Source organism: Macaca nemestrina, chromosome 4, assembly GCF_043159975.1.
Source record: "Macaca nemestrina isolate mMacNem1 chromosome 4, mMacNem.hap1, whole genome shotgun sequence".
Taxonomy (NCBI): domain Eukaryota; kingdom Metazoa; phylum Chordata; class Mammalia; order Primates; family Cercopithecidae; genus Macaca; species Macaca nemestrina.
In genome coordinates this window covers 50,065,288-50,083,654 of record NC_092128.1, presented here as the reverse complement: position 1 = coordinate 50,083,654, position 18,367 = coordinate 50,065,288, and the positions used below count along the sequence as shown (strand labels likewise).

Sequence of the window (18,367 nt, the reverse complement as noted above, 5' to 3'; positions counted from 1 at the left end):
TAATGGAAATATGAATGCCCTTTATACTATTCTCTCTGAATTGGCAGATGTTTAAAAATATCTGTAATAAAAAGTTTAAAAATAAAATGTTGGTCATATTAATATTCATTTAAAATGTGATTTTATTAGGAAGAAAACACTTTGGCTGTATTTCTAATTTCAAGGATATCTGTATATATAGCTACAAATAGAATATAAAGATAAGAAAAGTAATGGAAAAGCATGTAATCCTCATTTAATCTGAGCATTTCACTGGAGAGAGTTCTTTTATGTTGATAACACTGACGATAATTCATAGTGAAAAAATTGTGAAGTACTTTGTAAAATATTAACCTCAACTTTAGTAATCTGCAACTTTTTTTTTTTTTCAAAAAGTAAGCACTGTCATTATCAAACACCCTAAGTTCTAGTCAACTGATGAATGGCCTAATAATACATTTGCCCTTGAAGGACATATGCACTATAATATTTTTTATGCATACGGGAGTATATATACACATCTGTGTAATCATTATAACTTGGTCATTTCAGTAGTCTATTTCTATTTTCAATTCTATAAAAAGATTTTCAGTTTTTTGCATACTATATAGTAGCAACTCCAAAACAGAAACAATAGTAGGTCAATAGGTGGAGACATTAAGTATATGTTAAATGAAAAAGTTATTTAATAAATGATTGCACATTTATAGGTAAAGATTCTTATGATATTTCAACATTACAATCTTAAAGTTCCTTTTACTGATTATAACTTGGTGAAGATTTAATTAATGCATATTACATCTATTAACACATCTCAAATGTGTGTACATTAATAAAAACAAAAATTTCAACTTGGTTGTTTGTAATTCATCTTTTGGATCCACTGGCTAGTTCTTTCAATATTTATCCCCTGTTAGAATTTTCAATATTTATCACCTGTTAGAATATTATCACCTGTTAGAATCACCTTTAGTAAAGCCTTAGCAGTTTTTCTTTAGGAAGCAATAGTACACAAGTGAATTTTCTTACTACACATGAAACACTGGGAGTAGGCTATACACGTTAATGAGAGAAACGTTTAGCTTTTTTCTGACTTAGAAATTAGGGAAGCACAAGGACAGAAAAAAAATTGAAGTTAAACAAAACCTTCAAACAAACAACTGTTCTCAGTAGAGTGCCAGAGGGAATTTGTATAGCTAAAAAAGACTAAAGTATAGCAAATATTAAATTTAAAAGTAGCAAAAACTGAAAAATATTTAGCATATCTGGTTCAGACACAGTATTTTATCTACTATGGTAACAGTGCTCTCTTTAATCTTCTTAAGTTTCCCTTAAGAACATTTAACTGTGAACTAGAAGAGGAATGCTCAAGGTCTGTTTCTAATAGTTGGTAGTATTATGACCCTGGGCAATTCACTCTTTAGATTCAGTTTTTATCCTCTTTTAACTTCAGTTTTATTTTTTATTATTATGACAAAGTAATCATAAAAATACTTATTCTTCTTAGGATTATTGTGAGATCAAATAATCAGTTGGATGAAAGTGCATTGTGAATCTATGTCAACGTTAATACCAGTTCAGACTTACACCCTGCATTTCTAATGAGTGAGGATCAGGTTGGGCATATGGGACAAAGAAGCAGTGGAAGACACTATCGGCCAATCCTATCTAGGGAAGTGGGGGAATGATGCTACCACATTCAAGACTATACATTCAGTGAAGAAATGTTTCCCTTTTCAATACACAACGTGTGTTGAACCTCAATCTGTGTGGCCCTTAAAGGACTTTAAGGGAAAAGAATCCTTCATAAAGAAAGTCTTATTCTTTAATGCTCTTCTGCTTCAAGGCATTGGGGCCAGAGTACTTCTTCCACACAAGTCAATTAGAGCTTCGATTTTCCTATGTTTGCCTTCGGGCTCCATCATTTCTTAGTTGTATGAACTTGAATAGGTTAATTCACTCTCTAAGCTTCATTACTCCTCTAGTAATGCTGACTGCCACAGTTAAGAGAGTAGAACTTAATAGGACTTGATCATTAAGCAATTTTATTTTCCTCCCACTTCCTTTCAAACGACCTTGGTGCATTAGTTGTTAGTTACTTCTAACATGGACTCTCACAGAAGTCCCATGACTTTTCCAGTTGCTCTTAGATTTAAAAAAAGTCCTCAGTATGTTTCTAGTCAGAAGCAAGCTCACTCTCATTTCATTACAATGTGAGTGCAATTGCACAATCAAAATTCCAACTTTCATTTGAGGTTCCAACATTCCCCTCCCACACCTTGAGTGTTCTGCAGGGTTGAAACAGAAGTGGGAAAGGCCAGTGTGGTCTACTTCCCTATTCCCCCTTTTTCTACTAATCCTCCTCTCCTTCTGATCCCCCAGTCTCCCATCTTTCCACCTGTATTATCCTGTTCTCATACTGCTAATGAAGACATATTTGAGACTGGGTAATTTATAAAGGAAAGAGGTTTAATGGACTCACAGTTTTGCATGGCTGGGGAGGCCTCACAATCATGGTGGGAGGCAAACAAGAAGCAAAGGCATATCGTACATGGTGACAGCCAAGAGAGTTTGTGCAGGGGAACTCCCATTTGTAAAACCATCAGCTCTCATGAGACTTATTCACTACCATGAGAACAGTATGGGGGAAACTGCCCCCATGATTCAATTATCTCCACCTGGCCATGCCCTTGACATGTTGGGATTAGCGCAGTTCCAGGTGAGACTTGGGTGGGGACACAGCCAAACCATATCACCACCCATTAGTTCACCCCTGGCTTCTCCAGTATTCGGATGGGTAAGGTGAGAGGAGAGATATGAGGAAATGTCCCATTGTGAAATGATATTTGTCTTTTCTAGGCTTGGCAGATGGTTGAAAGTTGACTCTCACCTTGGATATTTTTGGTTTCTCTGAGTTCACCCCCAACTCCCTGTAAATGTCCAGGTAGATTCCCTGTGATGCAGCCAATGCATCTTTTCTGAGGTGGCTGGTCACTTCGGATTCCTCCTGAATTCAGGCCCTTGTTAACCACCTTCTACTAGACCTTTCTTCCCCTACTCAATGGTTTATTTTTGGCCAAAGTACTTTTCACAGTTTTACACATTTCCTTATTTTCTGTCCTTTTCAATAGACTATAAGATTTTAGAAGGCAAAAATTACCCATGTTATTCATTACTACATCTCCTGTACCTGGAATTATGCCTGGCATGTAGAAGATGTTCAATAAATATTTGTTGAATGAATGAGTGACTAAGTGAGCATTTGGAAGAAGATCCTCTGTATTGGGGTCCCATCATCTCTTACACAGCCCTGTTTTGGTATAATCCAAACTAAGTTCTTGCTAGCTCCCATCAAAATATACACAACTAGTTCCCCCCAAACACTAACATTTGACAAGCGGAAGGGCAGCTACTTCCCAACTTAACTCTCCATGCTCTTGTAGCAACTAGGTAACCATAACCACAAACTCATATATTTGGACCTTCATAGATAACAGTCTGGCATCTGTCTCAATATCTCATAAGGTACAAAGTCAAGTTCCCCGAGTCTTAAAATACCCTTTTGATGGATTAAAATGTGGAATAAATATTTATCACTCGTCTCATATGAATACCACCACTGTCCAAAGAAATTCAAATACTTTCCCTGTCTTTCCCTCTCTAACCACTTAAATATTATTGACGTGGATGTTGAGGTGAGACATGGAAATCAGAACAACAGGCACTTTCTGTGCCAGTTCTGCATAGGTGTGGTCAAACCACTTGGTTCAGACCTATTGCTCTGCTCTTTGACATCAGAGCCTCAGTTAAATTTGAGACAACAGGATTTCTACTTTGAAATCCTGTTACATCTACCCTGAAAAGTAAGTGTGTAATGAGATAAAATTAATCTATAGTTTAACAAAACGCTTAACATAAAATAAATATTTCTTTCTAGAGTCTCTTCCTTAAACCCATTGCTTGCTGTTCCTACTACAGTAAAATATAGAATCTTAAATGCATATCCTTGGAAAATTTTAAGCATAGAAAAATAGCAAAACAGCTAATAAATTCCTTTGAAAATCCAAATAAGAAAAAAATATATATAAACAAGGAAAAATCCCAAGATCATCATAAATACTTCACATGTAAGTTAGAATTATAGTATTTATTTTTCCCTGACAAGAATATATCATTTCCTGTTACTAATTTTTAAATTTCCCTTTAGATGTGCAAGCTAGGCAATTTTAACTTGTCAGAGTCACATAAATTACTGACTCACTGTAACAGCAAAAGCTATTTTCTGGTTTCTAGTGATTAGACCTAAAATACATTTTATAGCAAAGTATGAGATTAAATAGTTTCACCTCTAAATGTGGTATGCATGTGCTTCTTGTATCCTCCTTAAAAATTAACTATTCATGTTTAGTAGAGAGTGAAATTTATCAGGGACAAAGCACCGCAGATGAGCTCATTCTCCTGTTACCTTGATGTATGGAATTATTCCCTCAGGTCCAAATCTAATCAAATGTGACCACAATTCATCTAATACTTTCCTCCAGATCTGTGCAGCCTTTGCGGTATTACCAAATAATGAATTCTTCTACAGAGACACCTATAGGAAAATCCTTCTATAACCAAATAATTCTTGAGAGAAATGTATTTTATTTTGAGGCTATGAGTAGCTTTATTTGAATTTTCAGTACTCTAGGAACTTGGCAGATTACCTGAGTGTAATAAGATGGAATGAAAGACAAAGTTTTAAAAACAAATTCCCAAATGTTAGAAACATTTACAACAAGTTGAAATAAATAACATGCATTAGAAAAAAATAAAATAGCACAATTGTTTGTGTATACTGTTTGGCAAAGCTCTTCATAGTTTCAAAATATACTTACCAATAAGAATTGTCAATATATATGGATCTTATATCTCAAATGCCTTTATAACAAAGGCACTCTGTAGGTATCCCAATTCCGTGTATTTTTGAGAACTTGCTTGAGACGTAGGACAAACACCTTAAGAGGGATGTCAAGTAAATAGTTATCTTCCATTTTCACCTATATCAAAAACAATGTACTCAAAGGAACTTTTTATGAGTGTCAACAATTCTTTGACATCATGTTCCAATAGTCCACACCATGTTTCATAATGCACACTCCTTGAAACCCCTTTGGGGTCTTTGTGACAGTTTAGTTAAGTCAAAATTCAAACATCTATCCCCAGTCAGCCATGGTCTGGAGCCCATCATCCAAATAAGACTCACGTCCAGCCTTCCCACCAGCTGGGCTTTTGTAGGAACACTGCTTTAATGTAACAGTGGCCGTAGTGCAGTGATGAGCCCTAGACCTAACAATATGTTATAGTAATTGAAAATCACCATCTTTGGGGCCAGAACAACCCAAGTTCAAGTTCTAGCTCATGAATTTACAAGCTGGGTGACCCTGGGAAATTGCTATAATCTATGAAATAAGCCTTAGTTGCCTGTCTGATGGGAAAAGGAAATCAGATATTTAAAGTGTTTACTATGCTTCCTTGTACATACTACAAAATAAATCTTAGTCATCAATATGTCTGTTACTATTAAAATAATCATAGTAATAAATCATGGCCCCAACAATCACAGGTTTTGAGGGTGGACCAGCATGAAATAACAGTGTCCTGGCAGACAGAAGAGGGGAGCCAAGTAGCAGAGAAATTAAAAGCAGACAGTATTTAGCAATTCAATGAGGCAGGAGGCATTAGGCATATTTGGCAGTAGGAAGCAAGTTTTTGGCCAAAGACCTGGGTTTCAGATTCAGGGCTGTCTGTGCTTTGTTTCAGAGGAAAGGGTAAGTAGTTTTAATAAAAGATGGTGAGAGGTGCTTCCTAGAAAAATTGGAAGACAGTAATTTAGACACAGGGAACAAATCTGGTAACCAAAAACAGGAGAAGAGCACTAATGTGGCAACCCTACCAAACCAACACATAGTTTATAAAGTTTGGTAGGGTTGACAAGATGGTGAGTTTTTTGATGTCATGAAATACCTGAAACCAGTCAGGGAAAGTCCCTGAGTTTTCGATAGGGATATGCCTGTATGTGTCTGTTCTGTGCGGGAAACATGCAAGGGGAAAAGAAAAGGCACACACACAATACCTTTAAGGGTAAACAAGCTTTATCCTACGTAAATGGCAATGGGATATATTAAGCAAATGATATAATAAGCAAAGTAATATAATAAGCAAATTGATTTAATAAGCAAATGATACAAAAAGCAAATGATAAGCAAATTGCAATGGGAAAGGGAGAAGGGAAAAGGTATATATATACTCTCACGAGACTCTGGAGGATTCACCACCAGACTGGGAAGCAACAGCCTGGGCTCCAGAGTCGGCCACCCATCCATGCACAGATGAGAAGAGGTCTCATGAAGGTTCAGCGCAGTCTGGGACCCTAACTTATTTTGTAAAAAGTTGCATGGCATGAGGCCCAGTTGTGAGGGCCCTTCGTGACTGGGCTCAAGGAACACAAAAAGGTCAACTTGTTTTTGTGATTGTCTATTGTTTTCCAATAACTAGCATATAGGAATAGATTGAAATAGAGATTTCTCCAAAACAGCACTGGATGAACGCCTCAAGGGGCTCACACAACCTGTTCCGGGACTTGGTGATCATCGTTTATGTCCATGTTCAATTGAGTTCGAATTTAATATTTAAGGTTTCCTCCACAGCGTCACAGGGGGAAGGATGAGGGAGAACATTGAGCATTATTTTTAGGAAAGCATGACTATGGGGATAGATTCTGACAGTAATCTTGCTATATTGCTGTACAGCTCCCAAGTTTTAGAATAGCGATAAAGAGATGTTCAATAATTTTTAAATTAAATCTGTATATCACACATTTGCTGCCCCCACCTACACAGGCTGATGATGGGGGCATAATGTTAACTCAGTTTTGACACCAATTTCCCAAAGGAATCCATTCACTTATTTAATTCGTTTTTAGAAAAGACCAAAGTATACGGTCATGGTGGAAAGAAGAAGGTATTGCATGGCTTACCTAGCAATTTCCTAGGTTTCTTTCTGTTTTTCCTTTCTCCCAAGTATTTTCATGTTTATTTTTTTCATTTTCATGGTGATAAAATACATATCATAAAATTCGCCACGAGTGGCATTTAGTACATTACAGTGCTGTGCAGTCATTACCACTATCTAATTCTGGAATATTTGCATCACCACAAAAAGGAACCCAATACCAAGTATAATCTGTTTTATGTCTCTATGAAATTGCCTACTCATGATTTCATAATGGCGTCATACAATATGTAACCTTCTATATTATGCGTCTTTCACTTTGCTTATTTTCAAAGTCTATCTGTGCTGTAGCATGTATTAGTACTTTATTTCTGTTTATTGCTGAACCATATTCCATTGTATGTATGTACCACATTTTATGCATTCAGCAATAAATATTTGTTTTTTTCCATCTTTTGGCAATTATGAATAGTGCTGCTATGAATATTTGTGAACAAGTTTTGTTTGCACTCCTGATTTCAAATCTTTTGGATATATACTCAGGAGCTGAACTTCTAGATCATATAGTAATTCTATATTTAACTTATCAAGGACAATTGCACAATTTTATATTCACATCAGCAATGTACAAGGGCTCCAATTTCTCCACATTCTTGATAACACACTGTTATTTTCCACTTTTTGTTTGTTCATTTTCAATTAAAATTATCCTAGTAGATATCATCCATGATGTGAGATTTCAATTTGCTTTGGATTTACATTTCTCAAACAGTGAATAATGTTAAGTTTGTTGGCCATTTCTATACTTAGAGAAACATTTCTACAAGTCCTTGGCCCTTTTTAAACTGAGTTGTCTTTTTGTTGTTGAGCTGTAAGTGCTCTTTATATATTCTAGATACTAGACCCTTATGAGATACATGGTTTGCAAATACTTTCCCCCATTCTGTGGATTGTCTTTTTGCTTTCTTGATAGTGTTCTTTATTTCTGTCTTTGATGCTTTACCTCCAATGTTTTCTTTCTCTACTACCTCTTAGGAACAAATATGTTCCTTCCACAGGTGTGAATGAGAAGTTCCTCTACACTCTTTCTAACCAAAACAGCAGTCCAAATACAGTCAGGCACTGTGGAACTTAGGCTTCATCAGTGATATTCTATTATCTCAAAAAAGATAGGTCTGCACAAAGAGAAATTTTATACCAGCAGCTAAGAAAATAAAGTATATTCCATATTTTTTTCAGTAATGGAAGTTTCCTATATGGAGCAATAATTCTTTTCTTTCAAAACATTATACAAAATGATACTGCTACTATAATATAGTTATTCCTAGCAAAGAAGTGGATTCAATGGTGATCTGGGTTTTAGACAATTGATAACTTGTCCTGAGAGCATTAAAAACCCTGATATAGACACATGGAGTATAATTCTTGCAGATTCAACACTATGGGTAAATCCTATCTGCAGAAGAGCAGCCATATTACAGAGTAGTTGTCTAGAAGTCTTCAACTACATGGTAGAATGAGGCCAAGTGTGAAATATTAGATACCCAGACAACCGAAAACAAGACAGACTTAAAAAATTTATACTAGCTTGTGTATTCACCCTCAACCATAAATAAATAAACAAAAATGTAGATTTATAATTCAAGATGGAAACATGGAATCTTTTTTACTACCATTTCCTCTAGTTTCAAAATGTGTTTAAGTCCATCCTTATTCTTGTGTTATATAAAGAACATTCTTTTTGACGTGTCTTTACTTTAGCATTGTCTGCTTTTCTGAACTGATTTGATAGCAGTACCTAAAGAATAAATATCTGATATCTTTCAAAGACAGGGGCAGAGCAGATAATGTAAATATAAACTTATTACTCCGTTAAGGATCAGCTGTTTCTGGTTGGTTTCATATCTGTATTCCATCATTCTGTATTCTGTATATCTGTATTTCATGTCTGTATCTGTATTTCCCCAACAATTCTGGGTGAATATTTGTTTATTTCTATGAAATTTTTTTGATTGAATGTAATGTTTTCATCAGCTGTGAAAGTATGATTTGAACATATAATATTACATATAAGCTTAATTTTAGCATCATTAATGAAACAAATTTCATTCCACACTTTTCAATCTTTCAAAATTTTAATCAGATCTATGTAGCTACATACTTTTCTGCAATACATATGTATTCATATGTACATATATATACACATACACACATGCACTTACATGTACATATAGTCTACTCTAGTAGGTTGAATGATAGCTCCCAAAAATATGTGTTCAAATTGTAACTCTTGGTAACTCTGAATGTAACCTTTTTTGGACAAAAGGTCTTTGCAGGTGCCATTAACTTAATGGTCTTAAGATCATCTTGGATTACCTGGGTGAACCCAAAACCCAATCACTGGTGTCTTTACAAAAGTGAATCATAGGTGTATCACCCAGTTACTCCTAAACTTATGATGGGGTTACGTCCCCATCAAACCTCATCGTACGTTGAAAAATCATAAGTCAAAAATTGCATTTAATACACCTAACCTATGGGACATCACGGCTTGGCCTAGACAACCTTTAATGTGCTGATAACACCTTACCTTACCTTACCTTGACCACATTTGGACAAAATCATCTAACACAAACCTATTTTATTAAAAAGTTATAAAAAATTTGAATCAAACTTTAATACTCAAAGTATGGTTTCTACTGAGCATGTATCACTTTCACGTGATCATAAAGTAAAATAATAAGTTGAACTATCATAAGTTGGGGACAGTCTTAGAGACAAAAAAAAAGAAAGAAAGAAAAAGGTGATGTAAAGGCAGAGGTAAAGATTGTAATAATGCCCTTATTAGCTAAGGCATGTCAAAGATTGCTGACAACCAACAGAAGCCAGAAGAGCCAGAGCCGTATATATGTGTGTGTGTATATACATGTATATGTGTCAGAATATAGATTCTGTAGTAATGTTTTATATATACATAAAATGTTTTTTATATATAATTTTCTCTATGTAATTTTCTGTTGTTCCAGTCCACTAAGTTCACGTTATTAATAGTTTTCTTATGGCATTCCTAGGAAACTAATACAAATTGTTATACTAGGAAGTGGCTCTGGAATTAGATAATGGTTAGGGGCTGGGAGAATTTTGTGGCGCATTAAAGAAAAAAGCCTAGATTTTCTTGAAGAGATTCTTGGTAGAAATATAGACATTAAAGGTGTTTCTGGTGAGATCTCATAAGGACATGAATAGCATAAAATTGAAGATTGGAGAAAAAATGTCTCTTGTTATAAATAGGAAGACAACTTGGTTGAATTGTTTTCTACTGTTGGGTGGTAAACAGAACTTGTAAGCAGTGGAGTGGGTATTTAATTGAGCAAATTTGCAAACAAGGTGTTGTCAACCTAAAATAACAACAGAAAGAGTGGCTCTTAAAAAATGAATTTACTCAGGAATAGTTAAGAGATTAAATCTGGGAAGATAATTGCCATGGAGAACCATAAAGGGCCACAGGTGTACCCACAGAGGCAAAGCAAGGCAAGGGTTTTTAAAGACAGAATAAGTAGAGTTACATAAGTTATTTTGAAATATTTGTTCTTGGCTATGGGGATCAAAGGCTGAACATGCATCAGTTCGAAGGATAAACAGACAGTTGCTGGGCAGATGTCCTCGCAGAAGTATTCTTCGTGTAAGGTTGTGGTGGCCATTGTGAAAGACTGTATTTTTCAGAGAATCCTTGTAATATTTTATCACAGGCATATGTGCATGAGAGCCTTTCCTTTATGGCCTCCCAGTTCTATTTTTGTTAGGGATTTGCATAAGTGACTCCATTTTGATTCTGACAACATTTTAGTGTTAATTATGTGCCTTGGTTTCTCCTTATTGCATATAGCAAAATGTGAGAAGAAAGAGATAAACTCGGGAAAGAACTGTTAATCAAAGTAGAATTGGCACTGGATTCTTTGGATCGGTTTCTAACTTGTGCAGATTTTAAAGTATGCTAAACTAGGCTGTTTACTGTTAGGAAAGCATTCTCTGGAGAAAGCTTGGAGTACGTGTCTGGATAACTTTTGCTGAAGGAATTGGGTGTATGACTCCTGGATCCAATCAACCCTCTCAACAAAAGCCAGTAATAGGGCTGGAATTTTCTAGGAAGAATGTGTGGAGAATACTCTTGTCTCATAGTATGTACACCCATGGCTTACATGGGAGACAGACAAGATGTTTGAGACTACTGTTTTAGCAGAAACGCTGCCAGCTTGGACAAAAGAGGACAGAGATAGAATGAAATGAAGAATGGGTGTTCGGCTTTTGAGATTCTATAGGTAGGAAGTGAGCTGATAGGGATCATTGATTGAGAATATATGCTACCCTTCTAGAGACAAAATGACTCCAAGGGCAAAGCCAAGCATGCAGACAGAGGCCGGAGGGTTGGGTGCAGAAGGGTATGGAGCCTGCTGCTGCCAGAGCTTCTGCGAGATAATACATTTTTTTTGTAGTAATTTGTTATGGCTGCCTCAGGAAACAAATGCATTCATATTTCCTGAAATTTTCATTCCAATTGGTATTCTATTTTAGATAACACTTTAAACCATCTTCCCAACAGAATGTGTGAATGGCAATTTCTCTCTCTCTCTCTCAACTTCTCTCCTTTTCCTTCCGTCCCTGTCCCTTTCTTGTGTACATGTAAAAGCTAGATTAAAAGCAGAGTAGAAGATAATATGGTATCATGAAAATAAATTTTGAATTAAAGTCAAACTAGTTTTAAAGTCTATTCCCTCACTGTATAAATTTGAGCAACTGAGTTAACCTCTCTGAACCTACTTACATTTTTGTTGTTGTTTTTTGTTTCTTTTCTTTTGAGACAGAGTCTCACTCTGTTACCAGGCTGGAGTGCAGTGGCGCGATCTCGGCTCACGCAACCTCCACCTCCTGGGTTCAAGTGATTCTACCTCAGCCTCCCGAGTAGCTGGGACTGCAGGTGCCCACCACCATGCTCAGCTAATTTTTGTATTTTTAGTAGAGATGGGGTTTCACCATGTTGGCCAGGATAATCTCGATCTCTTGACTTTGTGATCCACCCCATAGAAATAAAAATAATTAAGTTGAGAAGAGATTTAAGGTAAGAAAATATATTTAAATTGGCAGGCACAGTGCATAATAAATTCCTCCTCTTTATGCCAGTAGGAACACTACGTTATGAATTTAATCATTGCAAATTTTGAATAAATAAAATGGTTTTAATTGATATGACAATTAAAAGAGATTGATCAGAAAGGTGGATCTTTTGCAGTCATTGCAAAGCCTGCAATGATATAGATGCAAATACTTATGGCCCCCGAGACTTCGTTGAAGGATTATTTTTAAGAATGGCTTCTTGTTAAACTTCCAAGTAGAAAAAAATGCTCCACATTCAGAGGAAAATAAGTGATTGAATCAATAGGAAAGAGAAAAAATAATTTTATTAATTCTGTCTGCATTAGCTGATCCTGATTATTTAATTAAAACATACTGAAAACCTCCTGGTTTCTCAAATGACTTTAATGATTAATAAATATCTTTATTTATGGTCTTTGCTCATATTTGGTTTCATTTCTGAAGACTTACAGTGAGTACGTGCCGAGGTTTTCATCTCTCTGGAGGTAGAGCCTTGTTAGCTTCACATGGGGCATGGTAAGGATACCTTAAAAGGATGTATCTATTTTTATTGATTGCTTCTGCAACTTACATTTGCCTCCCTTTATGCATGTACCAAAATTCTGAAGTTAAAAAATTGATTATTTAAAATTATCATCATCCTAAAACCTCAAATGAGTTTGAAATAATTTTGTAGTAGAATTTCCTGAAGGGTAAAGAAGACTCATCTATCACTTTATGCAATGTCTCTTAACTATTTCTATTCCCAACTTAAAACTACACTTAAAATATTGACTCTACATTGTTTTCTCTTCCCCAGTTATCTCAACCCTAGTTGTACATTAGAGTCAGAATGACTGCAATTGGGACATAGTATTATAAACATTAAGTATTAGAAAATTTCAAGAATATTTAAGAGTAAAGAAAATTGTATGATGTATTTCAACATAACCAACTTCAACAACAAATTTATGGCCAATCTTGTTTCATCTGTTCCTTGTTTCATCTGTCCACCCAATTCTGGATTATGCTGAACCAAATCAAAGTCATCAAATAATTTCTTGTGGGAATAGTTTACATAGATATTTCATATAGAAACTATTTGAAACAAAACCATAACATTTTTATCATATGTAAAGTAACAATAATTCCTTAGTATCATCAAATATGAGTACTCATATTCCCCTGAATATCTTGTAACAATTTTGTATAATTTCTTTAAATTTGAATTCAAATATTTATACTTTGCAATTGATGGATACATTTTAAGTCATTTCTATAGAATCCCCTTCTATATCTCTTTATTTGTTTGCTATTTAGGTATTGAGTGAATGTTTGATATGGTCCAATGTAGTTGCTCCTAGCCACAGTTAGCTATTAAATTTCAATCAATTAATAGTAAAAAGAATACAAAATTGAATTACGTACAATTTACAATGTTACAGCAGGAACACTTGCATATTCCAAGTGTTTCATAGCCCATGTGGCTAGTGGCTACTCTACTGAAGAATGCAGAAAAAGACCAATCCCATTACTGCAGAAAGTTCTTAGAGTGCACTGCTGTCATTTCCGAATGTAGGTTTTATTTTCGGATTCTACCCTGATATGTCAGTTAATCTGATATAATCCCTCTGCTTCCTGTAAATTGCTAGTCATATTTAGATCTTGATTTGATTTACATTCAATATTTTGCCTAAACTATGACATAGTCCACCTACATCAGAAGGTACGTGATATCTGGTTGTTTCTTTTTTGTGATATCAGTAGTCACTTATGATTGTTGTCTCATTTTAATAAAAATAATACATTTTGATTTTCTCTGTAATATTCATACGTTTTTCTTTGTTCCTGTACTTTTTGTTTTTTTTGAGATGGAGTTTTGCTCTTGTTGCCCAGGTTGTAGTGCAATGGCACAATTGCAGCTCACCACAACCTCTGCTTCCTGGGTTCAAGCAATTCTCCTGTCTCAGCCTCCCAAGTAGCTGGGATTATAGGTGCCAACCACTATGCCAGGCTAATTTTTATATTTTTAGTAGAGACAGGGTTTCATCATATTAGTCAGGCTGGTCTAGAACTCCTGACCTCAGGTGATGAGCCCGCCTCAGCCTACCAACATGCTGGGATTACAGGCGTGAGCCCCCACGCCTAGCCAACATTCTTACCTGTACAATTATGGTAGATTTATTGGAAGTGGTGCTGATTATCAATAGACTTGTATCTTTGCCTCTAGTATTTCAGATCCCTGTTTTCCTCTGGGGGAATAAAAAAATCAGCTAACGATCTCACATTGTTTGTAGATTTTAGCTTACATTTTGTATTAATTTGTTCAAGAGACAGAGATCCTACCTTTCTGGATAGTCAATTACTTTATTTTTATTCATTTATATCTAATAATTTTAAAATCCTTTATACAATAAAATTGTATAAAGATGACAGATTAATATAAACAACTAATATTGATCCATCCAAACTTCACTAAAACTATCATAAAGTAATTTTTTTTCAGAGACATAGACCCACAAAGACAGGAGAGAAAAACCACTGCAACAGCATTTTGGGTGTTAGAAAGCAGATGGGCAAGGACTACCCACTTAGCAAACACTAACCTAGAAATAGAAAAAAACTGTGAAAGAACCAAAATTGAACTGTAAAATTTTCAAAAACCTCAGGAACTAGCAGTTATGGAACCAAGAGTGAAGTAATTTGCTGTTAAAGAAGATTTGAGGATGTTAAAAAAGATTCCTGGATAATCTCTTGCATATCATTTGATCACCAATTATTCTGTCAGTGCTCTTGAGATTTGGGTGCTAGGTGAAGGTTAAACTGTGCCTGGACTGGACTGTTGAGGGCCAACAAACAGTATCATAAAGAGAATGAATGGATCACTTACATATAAATACTGATATTTTTGTCCCTTACTTCTGCTTGACTTCTAGAACATGGGAAACCAGACTTCTATAGCAGGAGACTAGAAGATCTATCTCTGGAAAATTTGCCTTCCCATAAGAGAAGAAAACAAAGATACTGACATCCTGGTTTTCCTGAAAACTGGCCATATCTTTCTGCAGTAGAGTTCAAGTTTGCTAGTCCCCACTTAGAGGCTCAGAGCTTTTATCTGCTTTTGAGCTCTCCACCCCGTCTTAATTATAAGCAAGTAAATAGATTACCAAATATCTTGGGGAAAAATTTTTAATGAGAAAGATAGAAACCAAAATAAACCAATAGGAAAAAAACAGCATCGTGGAGGAAACAAAGATGAAGAAAGAAAAAATGAACTTGATATTAATATCCTAAGAGTGGTAATAGAGGCTATTGCATTTATAAAACTAAAACAAAATGACACAAAGGAAATTATCAGAGAACATAATAAAAACTAAAAATACATGCATAGTGGAAAAAAGAGCCCTATGAAGATGTTATGATATTAAGTCTGGGAGCTCTCTCAGAGATTTAAGCAAAAAGACAAAAAGAAAGACTGAGTAGAAAGTGTTACAAAATTAGACAACTACTTGAAATCTTGGGATTTGTCAACAAACATGCTGGAAGCAAGAAACAATGTGTGATGACTTCAAATATCTGAAAGAAAATTGTTTCCGACTAACGAATCTATTTTTTGCACAGATACCATGAATTATATTTCAGACTTACAAGAAAAATAAAATTTAATTTCTTATTCACCTTTCTTTAGAAGGTACAAGAGGATGTGTTCTACGAAAATGAGCAACTTAACCAATAAAGTTGAATAGAAAGATGGGATGGGAACAGGAAACAGATGTTCAAACACAGGAAAATGAGAGAGACTCTCTACAATGGTGGTGAAAAGGAAATCCCAGGTTGATTGCTGTGGTCTAGGCATAGATGATAACCCATGAAGATGGCTGCAATTTGGAAAATTGGTGACTGAGTACAAGGTAGAACTTCGTATTTATAGCAATCCGCCCCACAGAGTGAAATGATAGGCACAGAGGATGTCAATGGAGCTATAGCTTTCACTTTTACTGATCAAATCCATAATATTGAGATATGACTGAGACTGGATGAGAAGACAATTAGAAGTATGTTATTATCACAAATGAAACCTTGCATCTCTTTCAAATAACTTTTTGATAAGAACATTCTGTTCCCCAATGTATTACAATGCAGAATAAAATACAAACTTAGTCAAATATGAATTCTTCTGAAAAGAAAAACCTGTTTATACACGTGTAAAATTCCTCCCCCCGCAACCCTAAATTCATATTCACTGGGAATCTCAGAATGTGGTCTTATTTGCAAACAGGGTCTTTGCAACTGTAATTAGTTAGTAAGAGGCCATACTAGATTAGGATGACTTCTAAATTCAGTGACTGGTGCAAAGAGGAAAGGACACCAAGAAACACAGGGAGGAAGGAGGTAAGAAGGCAGGCAGATCAGAGAGATGCAAGTGCAAGCCAAGAAATGCCAAAAACCACCAGCAAGCACCAGAAGGTAGGAAGAGCCAAGGGACTATTCTTCCCTAGTGCCCACAGAGGGAGCATGGCCCTGCTGACACCTTGATTCACAATTCCTGCCTCCAGAAATGTGACAGAATAAATATGTGTTGTATTAAGTCATCCAGTTTTTGGTAATTTACATGCAATTAATATGTTTAATATTTAGAGATTCAGAATTTCAAGTTGATAAAATATAACTGTTTCTATGAAAATTGGGCATTACACCTTTGATCTAGAAGTACAACTCATTGCCATTTTTTAAAAGGAAAATCAAATCAACTTATTTCAGTTTCAAGTTGTAGTCCCAAACTGTCTAGTCCATCACTACGTTGTGTTAGGACTGTTTGCAGGAAGTTGTGATCTGTCCTTTTGAGCAGACAGCCACGCTGACTATGAAGGGATGTGTTCTCGGTGAGGATGGCTTGGGGAAGGTCAATTATGATTCATTCCTCCTGCTCTGCTCTCTTAGCCCCTCCCAGCTGCCTACTATGTCACCAGACTGCCTCCTTCATATTCTTTGTAATTGTCCATATGAAGCAACTGAGAAGGTTGTTTTCCTTCTAACACCTTCCTGAGAGTTCACATCACTATTTCCATGTGTCCTGGAGAGATTCCACATTAAACATAGACAGATTCTGTTCTGTGCTCTTAAAATATTTCTATCTCTTACCAAAGAAAATAAGCCACAAACTGAATTCTGAATGGTCAGAATATTCACAGAGAATGGAATACTCATATGATTTTAGAATGAGAGGATATATATTAGTCCGTTTTTACACTGCTGATAAAGACATACCCAAGACGGGGCAACTTATAAAAGAAAAAGGTTTATTGATTGGACTTACAGTTCCACACGGCTGGGGAGCCCTCACAATCATTTTGGAAGGCAAGGAGAAGCAAGCCACATCTTATGTGGGTGGCAGCAGGCAAAGAGAGAGCCTGTGCGGGAAAGTCCCGTTTTTAAAAGCATCAGATCTCGTGAGACCCATTCACTGTCACGAGAATAGGATGGGAAAGACCTACCCCTATGATTCAATCATCCCCCAACAGATCCCTCCCACAACACGTGGGAATTATGGGAGCTACAAGAGGATGTATGTGGATTGAATTATAATGATATTGAAATCCTTTTTGGTTTTCGAGACTATTAAGAAGTGTAAGTTTTAGCCACATCAAACATAATGCAAATAATTATTCCCAGATTTCAGCCGATTTGCTAAATGGCACACTCGCAGGAATTAAGGAATTCATCCTGATTCTTCTGATGGTCCTTTTCATATCTTATACTCTCAGTACTTTTGGGGTTTCCTTTCTGGAATAAAAGTACAATCTTTTTTTTCCTACCTTGAGGAACTTTAAGAGATTTCAGAAGATAAATGCTCTTTAAATTCAATGTGGCACAAGAGGTTACTGGGAAGAAAAAACACATTTGCCTATTTGGACTTCCACCAAATGTTATAATTGGTATCAGAAGATGTGCAAGAATGGACTCATTTTGTAGTAGAATTTAGATGTGACTCATTTTAGTCATGGAACCAATTTTGTAATGTATAAACTAGATATAGGTAAAAATAAAAGAGCAAAAGGAAATGTTCTTCTGTAGCATTGCAGAACCCATACATGCACATTCCCTTGACTCTTTTCCTGTGGTTATGGCAGACATCTTTGCCATGCAGATAGAGTCGTTCCCTTTTGCAGACAAATGGGTTTCCTGATAGCACTTTGCCAGGAAGTCGATTTTCCTCATCAGCTGTAGGTAGTTTTTTCCATCTTTGTTTCTTGTTTTTCTGAGC

At 35.7% G+C, this 18,367-nt stretch overlaps 1 long non-coding RNA gene across 2 annotated transcripts in view; it reads right to left on the bottom strand.

Annotated features, from left to right (window-relative positions):
* LOC105475289 (uncharacterized) overlaps window positions 1-17,499 on the bottom strand; it is a 42,870-nt gene extending 25,371 nt beyond the window's left edge. Inside the window, exons 1-2 of one of the 2 annotated variants that reach the window (XR_983251.3) lie at window positions 17,420-17,497; window positions 4,857-4,976 (exon numbers count right to left, since the gene is read on the bottom strand). This is a non-coding gene — a long non-coding RNA (uncharacterized lncRNA). Of the gene's footprint in view, window positions 1-4,856; window positions 4,977-17,419 lie in introns of both variants that reach the window. The other variant, XR_011622035.1, reaches the window with a different exon arrangement.
* Window positions 17,500-18,367: the final 868 nt, after the last annotated feature.